Here is a 9884-nt window from a genome sequence, read left to right as displayed (position 1 = left end):
CTACATAAGCCCCCCAGAAGCACAGTATCTAGAGCAGGGGTGTCAAGCTCAATTGTTACGAGGGCCGGATATGACTTTAATGTCACTTGGTCGGGCCGGGCCATGCCTCTCCAGCCCATATTAAGAATGGAGAGGGGGGCTGCCTCGGCTGGCTCGCAGGCCAGATAGAAGAAGAGTTGGTTTTTATATGCCGGCTTTCTCTGCCACTAAGGGAGAATCAAACCGGCTTACAATCACCTTCCCTTCCCCTCCCCGCAACAGACACCCTGTGAGGTAGGTGAGGCTCAGAGAGAATGACTTGCCCAAGGTCACCCAGCTGGCTTCGTGTGGAGGAGTGGGGAAACAAATCCAGTTCACCAGATTAGCCTCTGCCGCTCATGTGGAGGAGTGGGGAATCAAACCTGGTTCTCCAGATCAGAGTCCATCGTTCTCAAGGGGCCGGATCCGTCCCCCGGGCCTTATGTTTGACACCCCTGATCTAGAGCGTCTCCAATGGGCAGCTCTAGGCTTGGATCCACTAGAGGATTTTCATGACTGGAAGGGAGGGTGGTTTTCACTGGTTCTGCTGCAGACCTCAGGCTTCACCCTCCTGCAGTTCCCGGGGGTTTCCTGTCCCCACAGGTGCAGAATTTAGGAGTCATTTGGGGCTGCAGCAGGAAGGGGAAGGAAAGAAGTTGCCCTCCAATGACAGAAATATCTTCTGTTGGCAGAAGTTACTAATGGAACAAGCCTTGCCCTGTATCCGAAGTGCTGTACTTGATATTGCATTGCAGTGTCCAGTGTAACATGATTTGACTAAGCAGATGTCAGAATGTGAGTCATTTCAATAGTGCAGAAGTTTAAAATTCCTCCAGAATATCTGAAGAAGAGAGCTGTGGCTCACGAAAGCTCGTACCCTGCCAGAAATTTTGTTAGTCTTTGAGGTGTTACTGGACTCTTGCTCTTTTCTACTGCTACAGAATTAAATATTTGCCTCAAGGCCACGTCTTGGCATCCTATGGCTATAGTCATTGCTCCTGTCAATACACCACTCCACCCCCTCAAATCAAACCACATATGGGCAACTATAACAGAACGTTTGTGCCTGGTATAAAAGAAAGACTGAATTGTGTGGGTTGTAGTAGGGGACTCAACAAGTCATGACCTGCTTGGTTTAAAAGCTGCTGTTGCTTACCTGTGGTGTAGCACACTCGCTTAAGTTCATCCTGGAGTACAGAGCAGCTAGGGTCGCCAGGTCCCTCTTCACCACTGGCAGGAGGTTTTTAGGGCAGAGCCCGTGGAGAGCGGGGTCTGGGGAGGGGAGGGACTTTAATGCCATAGAGTCCAATTGCCATAGCAGACATTTTCTCCAGGTAAACTGATCTCTACTGGCTGGAGATCAGTTGTAATAGCAGGAGATCTCCAGCCACCACCTGGAGGTTGGCAACCCTACTAAGTGGGGGAAAGCTGCCGGTCAAATGTAGTTGGTAAACAGCACTCTTGCCAAATACCAATAATTGCTCTCTATTCATTGGTCTAGGTCAGGGGTGGGGAACCTTTTTCCTGCCAAGGGCCATTTGCACATTTATAACATCATTCGGGGGCCAAAACTAGGTGTAGATCTCCCGGTGGGGGGGGGGGGAGGCTAGGGTTGCCAGGTCTCCAACCACCACCTGGCGGTTGGCAACCCCAGGGGAGGCCACGCAGAGAAGGCCTGGAGGGCACCCCCACTCTCGTCGTCCTCCCCCCCCAGGCGGGAGGGCAGCCAGCGGTGGGCCCGAGCAAACAAGGCACCAGGGGGGCGCAGCCCGCAGCCGATCCGCAAGGAAGGAAGGAAAGAAAACAGAGAAAGAGGAAAAAAGAGGGAGGGAAAAAGAGGGAGAAAGGGAGAAAGAAATGGAGGGAGGGGAAGAAAGAAAGAAAAGGACGGAGGGAGACAGACAAAGAGACAGAAAAGGGGAGAGAGGGAGAGAAAGGAGAGTGACAGAAAAAGAGGAACCGCGCACAACCGTGCACGCCTGCCCCACGCGACCAGGCCCCAGCCTCCACGCCTCCCACACACACACGCCCGGCCCCGGAGCTACTGAGGGCCACAGAAAATGTCCTCGGGGGCCACATACGGCCCCCGGGCCTGAGGTTCCCCATCCCTGGTCTAGGTCTAACACAAATCCTCTTTACTGTATTGGTCAGAGAAAACTGAACATGGAGAGTAACAGCGCATTCCTGAGCCTGAAGGGCAAAAGCCCTTAGGAGGCCAGGAAGGCGCTGCGCCGGCGTTTGATCCCCCTGCGCTTACACCAGTGTTAGTGGCCCCAACGCCGGCGGGAAGGCTTGGATGCTGGTTGCCGAGTGCTGCCATGGCAGCACCTCCCTGGAACACCAATGGGGCCTTCCGCCGGCGTCCCACCAGCGTAAAAGCCCGCGCCGGCATCCCGGGAGGCGTTCCAGCGTCCTGGAAGGCATTCCTGGGGTGGGCTGGGGGGAGAAGCTGTCACTAGGCAGCTTCCTGTCCCCTTTCTCCCCGTGAACGCTGGTGTGGAGAAGAGTGAGGCTTTTTTCCCCCTTCTTGGCGTATGGGGAATGGCTTTAGGAGGTGGCACAGCAGCACCTCCTCCCCACCATCCACCCACACCAAATCTCGGGAATGTGCAGTAAAAACCCCTCCAGTGCCTTGCTAACCAGTATCACCTTCCTCTTGTCAGGATTCATTGAAGGTTTATTCTCTGTCAGCCACTGGACCAGTGGAGTTAGGCACTGGCCCACAACAGATGGCAGCATTTGATTTAATTATATATAAAGCCTTTCTGTTCCCCTTATTGTTCTTCATTCCCTGATCTGAGAGGCAAGCTTTGAATTTTCTTTCCCCCTTCTCCACCATTATATGTTTTATTCACTAGAAGAGTCCTAGGGGTCACAGTGTAAAAAGATAGCACAAAATACAAAGCTTCCTTCCCTCTAACAGAGCTAAATCTTTTCTTGCAGGAGTATAAGGGGCAAGAGGAGAAAATAAATTTTAAAAATGATGAGCACTATACCATTCTGACAATTGAAAAAAAATAAAAAGAAGAGCTGGTTTTGATACCCTGCTTTTCTCCACTCCTTAGTCTCAAAGCGGCTTACGATCACATTCCCTTCCTCTCCTCACAACAGGCACCTTGTGAGGTAGGCAGGGCTGAGAGAGTTTGGAGAGAACTGTGACCAGCCCAAGGTCTCCCAGCAGGCTTCATGTGGAGGAGTGGGGAATCAAACAACGTTCTCCAGGTTAGAGTCTGCCACTCTTAACCACATTGGTTCTAAAAAAGTGATTCTGATATTCACTCTACCATGTTAGTTGTGAATTTAGTATCCCATTTTGCAGTGTGTAACCTGGAGTGAAAATGGGCTTAACTGGCACAGTTGAAAGGCCCATGCCCCAGCTCTGGATAGACTGTTAGATCATCCTATTGTTCAGGCAGCTGCTGCCTTCCCTCTGAGCTGTCAGCGCCACAAGCAGGCCGAGTATCACCTGATCCCTCAGATGCCTGTGCGTATATTCACTGTTCTCTTAATAGGCAGTTTCTCTCTTAATTTAAAAGTTGCTCCTCTAATAGGCAGTTTAAAGTGAACTTTGGTGGAAACTTTAAACCTCAGAGTCATGACAGTGGTGGTCTCCATAAGAGTGGCTCTATGCTAGCAAAATGTAGTGCAGTTACTATCATTGTACGGAATGGAAGTGCAACCCCTGTGGTGTGTGGGTGGCCTTTGTGCTACTATTGTGCCATGTTCTCAAGATGATGTGTGTCTTGCTGTGTGTTGAAAGCATAGTTCTGATTGTCAAGCTCTGAACTGCTTACTGTGGTCACCACTTTTGAAACTGGCACCATGATGCTGTTGTGAATTGGTACCATTTCTGTTTCTTCAATTTGATATTCCTGGTATAATGATGTAATAGCATTAATCAGCTCAAACACAATTATGGAGATCTATTTCCACCATGTCAGTAAATAGAGAGGGAAGAGGATTTATGATCAATATGTAGGGTTGCCAACCTCCAGGTAAGCAGAGTTTGTACCTTCTCCACTGTAACTCACCCTTTGTGGAAAGGGCTCCCTGTGGAGATGGGGGGCATCTTTGGCAATTTTCAGGAGACTCTACAAGGTCATTTTATTTGCCATAGCTCTTAATGGACTGTAGACTGCAGTTATCTCTGGGAGCAGGGAGGGGATCATTTTGAATTTTTATTTTGTTGGTGTTAATGTTATCCTTACATCTGCACTGTGAGAAGCAGCTGAGAGAAAGTGGCTGGCCTTGGTCACATGAAGCTGCCTTATACTGAATCAAACCCTTGGTCCATCGAAGTCAGTATTGTCTACTCAGACCGGTAGCGGCTCTCCAGGGTCTCAGGCAGAGGTCTTTCACATCACCTACATGTCTAGTGCCTTCAACTGGAGATGCTGAGGATTGAACCTGGGACCTTCTGCATACCAAGCAGATGCTCTACCACTGAGAGAAGAAGTGTTGGTTTCTATATGCCGACCCTCTCTACCACTTAAGGAAGAATCAAACCGGCCTACAATCACCTTCCCTTCCCCTCCCCACAACAGACACCCCATGGGGTAGGTGGGTCAGAGAGAGCCCCAAGAGAACTGAGACCAGCCCGAGGCCACCCAGTTGGCTTCTCGTGTAGGAGTGAAGAAACCAACACGTTTCACCAGATTAGCCTCCGCCACTCATGTGGAGGAGTGGGGAAACAAACCCCCACTTTGTGATAGAGTGGGGAGCTGAAGCCTAGCTCCTATTTCAATACTCTAACCATTATGCCACCTGGGTCTCAGAAGATGAAATAGCAATGCAAGAAGAAGAAGAGTAGGTTTTTATACCCCTATTTTCTCTACTGAAAGGAGTCTCAAATTGGCGTACCATCACCTTCCCTTCCCCTCGTCACAACAAACAAACACCTTGTGAGGTAGGCGGGGCTGAGAAAGTTCTGAGATAACTGTGACTGGCCCAAGGTGACCCAGCAGGCTTCATGTGGAGGGGTGGGAAATCAAACCTGGTTCTCCTGATTACAGTCAGCCACTCTTGACCACTACACCATGTTGGTAAGTTGATTTTGGTCTCCATTGGGGAGAAAGGTAGGGTATAAATGAAGTAAATAAGTACAAGATTCCTGGAAATTATGAAGAGTTCACTATGATAAAAAAACAGCTCGGTTCAAAAGGAAGACTGGTTTGTGGAAGACATTTTGTGAACACTGATCTTTTTTTCCAGGAAAGGAAAAGAAAGTGTACCAAAGATATATACGGTCACTTGTAAAATAATCAATTTGTTCCTGTTAATTCCTGATGTGAAGTTTGATGCGAAGCAGCCACGATGACTACACAGTTACATATTGCCACCTGCTGACTGCTGTGGCAGTTACTCACACAGGATTCTATGTTCACTTACTAAAAATGTCAGCACTTCAAACAGTGGAAAGCCAAGGATATTAGCAAATGCTGAAAAAAAAACAACTCTGAAACTCAGAGTTAAGATTAATGGCTTCAGGTAGCAAATAAAAAAGAAGATTTCAGGAGAGGGACCTTTCACTGCTGCCGGTGCTTGAAGAAAGATGTTCCTGTCTTCCTAGCTACCATTTCTAAAAAGCTTCTTCATTATGTAATTAAATCATAACCTGTTTGGGCATCTCTATGTGTCACCAAGACAAAACAAGGCCCAGCATACTTTAATGCAGGGCTGTGCATCTGTTGACCCACTTGGCACACCATGCTACATTAGGCTAAGTGCTCAGCATCTCCATATTACAGTCAGCATGGTGTAGTGGTTAAGAGCGATGGAGTCTAATCTGGTGAACCAGGTTTGTTTCCCCACTCCTCCACATGAAGCCTGCTGGGTGACCTCGGGCCAGTCACAGTTCTCTCCGAACTCTCTCAGCCCCACCTACCTCACAAGGTGTCTGTTTTGGGGAGAGGAAGGGAAGGTGATTGTATGCCAATTTGAGACTCCTTTCGGTAGAGAAAATTGGGGTATAAAAACCAACTCTTCTTCTTCCCCATTTTTTCAGTAGGCAGCAAAAGTAGGAGTTGTGCCACCACATATAACTGGTGGGCTCTGTTTTGGTCAAGAAGTCACAAGTTGTGCCAGCTGCTTTAAAGTCCATGGAAGATGTAATCCCAGGAAGCAAAACAATAGTGCAGCCAACCCAGGTGGTTGTCCTGTTGGCAAGAGCACTGAAAATCATTACGCCAAATTCCTGGCATACTCCTCAGTCATGTTGCACTATTTGGCTGGCTGGAGACAAATGATCACATCACTTTCAAAGCAAACTAAAACTGGTTTAGAAAGACCAGATCCAGAGAGGAGAAGACCCAAAGTACTGGAACAACTGAGAGACTTGATTGGCTTATAAGGCTTGGGCTTTTACTTTAGGTAAGTCTGAAACCTCTCTGCCTAACCTACCTCACAGGGTTGTGGAAAGCACAAAATGGATCAGGGGAGAACGATTTAAGCCATTTCAGGTCCCCATTGGGAAGAAAGGCGGGATAGTAATGAATCAAGTAAATAAATAAACTAATCAGGCATTGGGTTAATTTTAGTTAGTACCGGTAGGTAGATTTCATGATTGCCCCCTTTCCCCTTGTGCTGATACTCATGGAATGAGGCAGGTGGTGCTCATAGAAACTCATGGCTTAATAAACCACATATTTCTAATGCACCACACCAACGTTCTTCAGATTTAGGCAGGCTGGGACCAGTGGGTTTCCCCTAAGACTGTTGTTGCCAACAGGCAATCCTTTGTGAACCTTGGTTTTAGAAATGTTTTTGAGAGCTGTTATTCTAAAGAATGAGTAGTCTTGCTAGCTAGTCATATGTTTTGCATTACACTGTGACATCTCACACCTTTGCTCTAAATAGCCAGTCTCTTTTCACAACATCCACATGTAACAATAGCTTGGAGCCATTTGCTTCTAACTGGATTTCCCATTTGCTGACTTAATCTCTTAAGTCAAAATGACACCCTCTTTCTCTGTTCCCCGATGGACTCTTAACACGTTAGTGTTAAGACTATGAGCTTGAAAGTCTGCCAGTCCCAGTGACGTCCTCCTCTGCCATACCTACACACAGATGTGGGGCAGCTGATTCCTAGTAAAGAAACCACTGCCTGATATTTGTAGGTGGGAACTGTGCCATTTCAGCACCTGAAGATGAGTTTGCAATGGGTGAGTCCACAAGGTGTGTCAGCTCGTGGGTGTGGGGAAATGAGATTCTGTTTCTGTCAGTGGAAGTTTTATTTAGATAATCTCAGCTTTGGCAACAAATTCAAAATCCACCTTGTGTGTCTCCTGGAACTGCAGCCATTTATGTTGTGAATGAGATGATGCTGTAAAGAGCCATAGCTAGTATCTGTAGGTATCAATTCTACTTCTTCTCTGGACTGATCTCTTAAATGTTTTTTAAAACAATTTTTTAAAAAGGGGGGATATTTTTGATTTTTTGTCTGTATTCATATTATTTACCACCACACCAATAATATGTGTGTCGACGGAAGTCGGTTTCAGGTAGCCGGCTCAAGGTTGACTCAGCCTCCCATCCTCTCGAGATCGGTAAAATGAGTACCCAGCTTGCTGGGGGCAAAGTGTAGACGACTGGGGAAGGCAATGGCAAACCACCCCATAAAAAACAAAGTCTGCCTAGTAAACGTTGGGATGTGATGTCACCCCATGGGTCAGTAATGACCCAGTGCTTGCACAGGGGACTACCTTTACCATTAAAATATGAACCCACTTGAATGGTCTTGAGCTGTCTAGTTGTGTAAACTGCAATAAAATGGTTAGATTTGTTGGCGCTATTTGCATGAGGGCAGCAGGAAAAGAGGAAGACCCAACAAGAGATGGATTGACTCAATAAAGGAAGCCACAGCCTTCAATTTGCAAGATCTGAACAAGGCTGTCAAAGATAGGACATTTTGGAGGACTTTCATTCATAGGGTCGCCATGAGTCGGAAGCGACTTGGCGGCACTTAACAAACACACTCACACATTTGCATGCTGAGAGCAGTGTAATAGGAAATTGCTGGTTTGTTCTTGCCAGAATGCTATATGCTATATTTACTTCATCATACCGTGACCACATCATCATCACCTGGTGATGACTTATAGCTGTAGTCCTTTCCAGACAGCAATCTGGGAAGACTGAACACATGTGCCAGAGATGGGAGACACAATGCGCTACCTAGCCCCACCCTTGATTTGCATGTGTTCATTATCAGGAACCTTGAAAAAGCAGGTTTCCTGACTGCAGAATGAGCATCCCACGAGTGCAGGAATTTTATAAACCTTCACTTGAATGTAGGAAAATACTTTTCAGATGTTACAACAGGGATGTGTGCTACCTGTGATGCTCCTGCAATGTGTGGCTGCCATTTTGTCTGAACCAGGCAAAACAGACTTCATTTTATTAATTTTAGTTACTTCATTTGTATCCCATCTTTCTCCCCAATAAGGACCCAAAGTGGCTTCCATCGTTAACCTCTCCATTTGACTCTCACAACAACCCTGTGAGGTAGGTTAGGCTGAGTGTGAGTGGCTGGCCCAAGGTCATCCAACCAGCTTCCACAACCAAGTAGGGATGTGAATCTGGATCTCTCAGTTCCCAATTTGACACTATAACCACTTTACCACACTAGCTGTGTATACATTACCATGTGTAGATGGAGCATTTTGTGTAGCACATACTCCTGCTGTACAAGTGATTGTAATGTCTGAAAAGGAGTGAAGCGAAGGGCAGAGATTGCTGCTGCAGTTATGCCCCCCCAATGTGTGTTCAGTCTCCTTGCAGTGTAGGGTTGCCAACCTCCAGGTGCCAGCTGGAGATCTCCTGCTATTACAACTGATCCCCAGCCGATAGAGATCAGTTCACCTGGAGAAAATGGCCACTTTGGCAATTGGACTCTATGGCATTGAAGTTCCTCCCCAAACCCTGCCCACCTCAGGCTCCGCCCCAAAACCTCCCACCAATAGCAAAGAGGGACCTGGCAACCCTATTGGGATGTGATGGCCCAGTCACACATAAAAGACCAAAGAGAACTCCAACAGGTGTTGGTTGTGTAATGCAATGCTTCTCAATGGAGTCAGTTCACACATCTGGCTGTGAGCCGACAAGAGTGGAGAAGCCAGATAATATTCCTGCATGACTGAACAAGGCCTTCACCTCTCAATGCCTGAGCCTCTGGAAGAGTGCAAGGAAGATTCCTTCCCCCTCCCCACGGCATATTCTTGCCCTGAATCCGAGCACTCATAGACCATTTACCCATGGGAGGTTTTTCCTTGGATTTGTTGCTCTCTGGATGCACATTTTCCCCATCTGATTTCTCAAAACTCTGCATGGGGGCATATTTTTGAGTGTTGAGAATTTGGATGGGGAAAAGGTGCCTCTAGCGAGGAGCAAATCCAAGGCAAAACCTCCCATGCATAAATGGCCTATATATTATTCTGCCGGAGAAAAAATGGCATTACATATACCCTGTATTAAGGATTGCTGGGATCCATTAACTTTCAAATCGCCCGTACGATTGAGCTGGGGACGCCAGAGCCCCCTTCCCCACCCCACCCCGGCATGAGAGCGAGCTGGGATTGTCATGTGGGAAGCAGCCTGGAGCCTCTTTCTGCGGCTGGGACAGCCCGCCTTCCAGATCCCTCTGTCTCCGGGGATAAGAACATAAGAAAGGCCCTGCTGGATCAGACCAAGGCCCATCAGGCCCAGCAGTCTGTTCGCACAGTGGCCAACCAGGTGCCTCTAGGAAGCCACTAACAAGATGACTGCAGCAGCACCATCCTGCCTGTGTTCCACCGCACCCAAAACAATAGGCATGCTCCTCTGATACTAGAGAGAATAGGTAAGCAGCATGGCTAGTATCCATCCTAACT

At 47.7% G+C, this 9884-nt stretch overlaps 1 protein-coding gene across 1 annotated transcript in view; it reads left to right on the top strand.

Annotated features, from left to right (window-relative positions):
* BCAS2 (BCAS2 pre-mRNA processing factor) overlaps positions 1-9884 on the top strand; it is a 124978-nt gene that overhangs the window by 29236 nt on the left and 85858 nt on the right. The window lies entirely within an intron of this gene.

The sequence above is a fragment of the Euleptes europaea genome, chromosome 2, assembly GCF_029931775.1.
Source record: "Euleptes europaea isolate rEulEur1 chromosome 2, rEulEur1.hap1, whole genome shotgun sequence".
NCBI classification, from domain to species: Eukaryota; Metazoa; Chordata; class Lepidosauria; order Squamata; family Sphaerodactylidae; genus Euleptes; species Euleptes europaea.
Note: the sequence above shows the minus strand (reverse complement) of the source record. Positions and strands in the feature narration are given on the sequence as shown.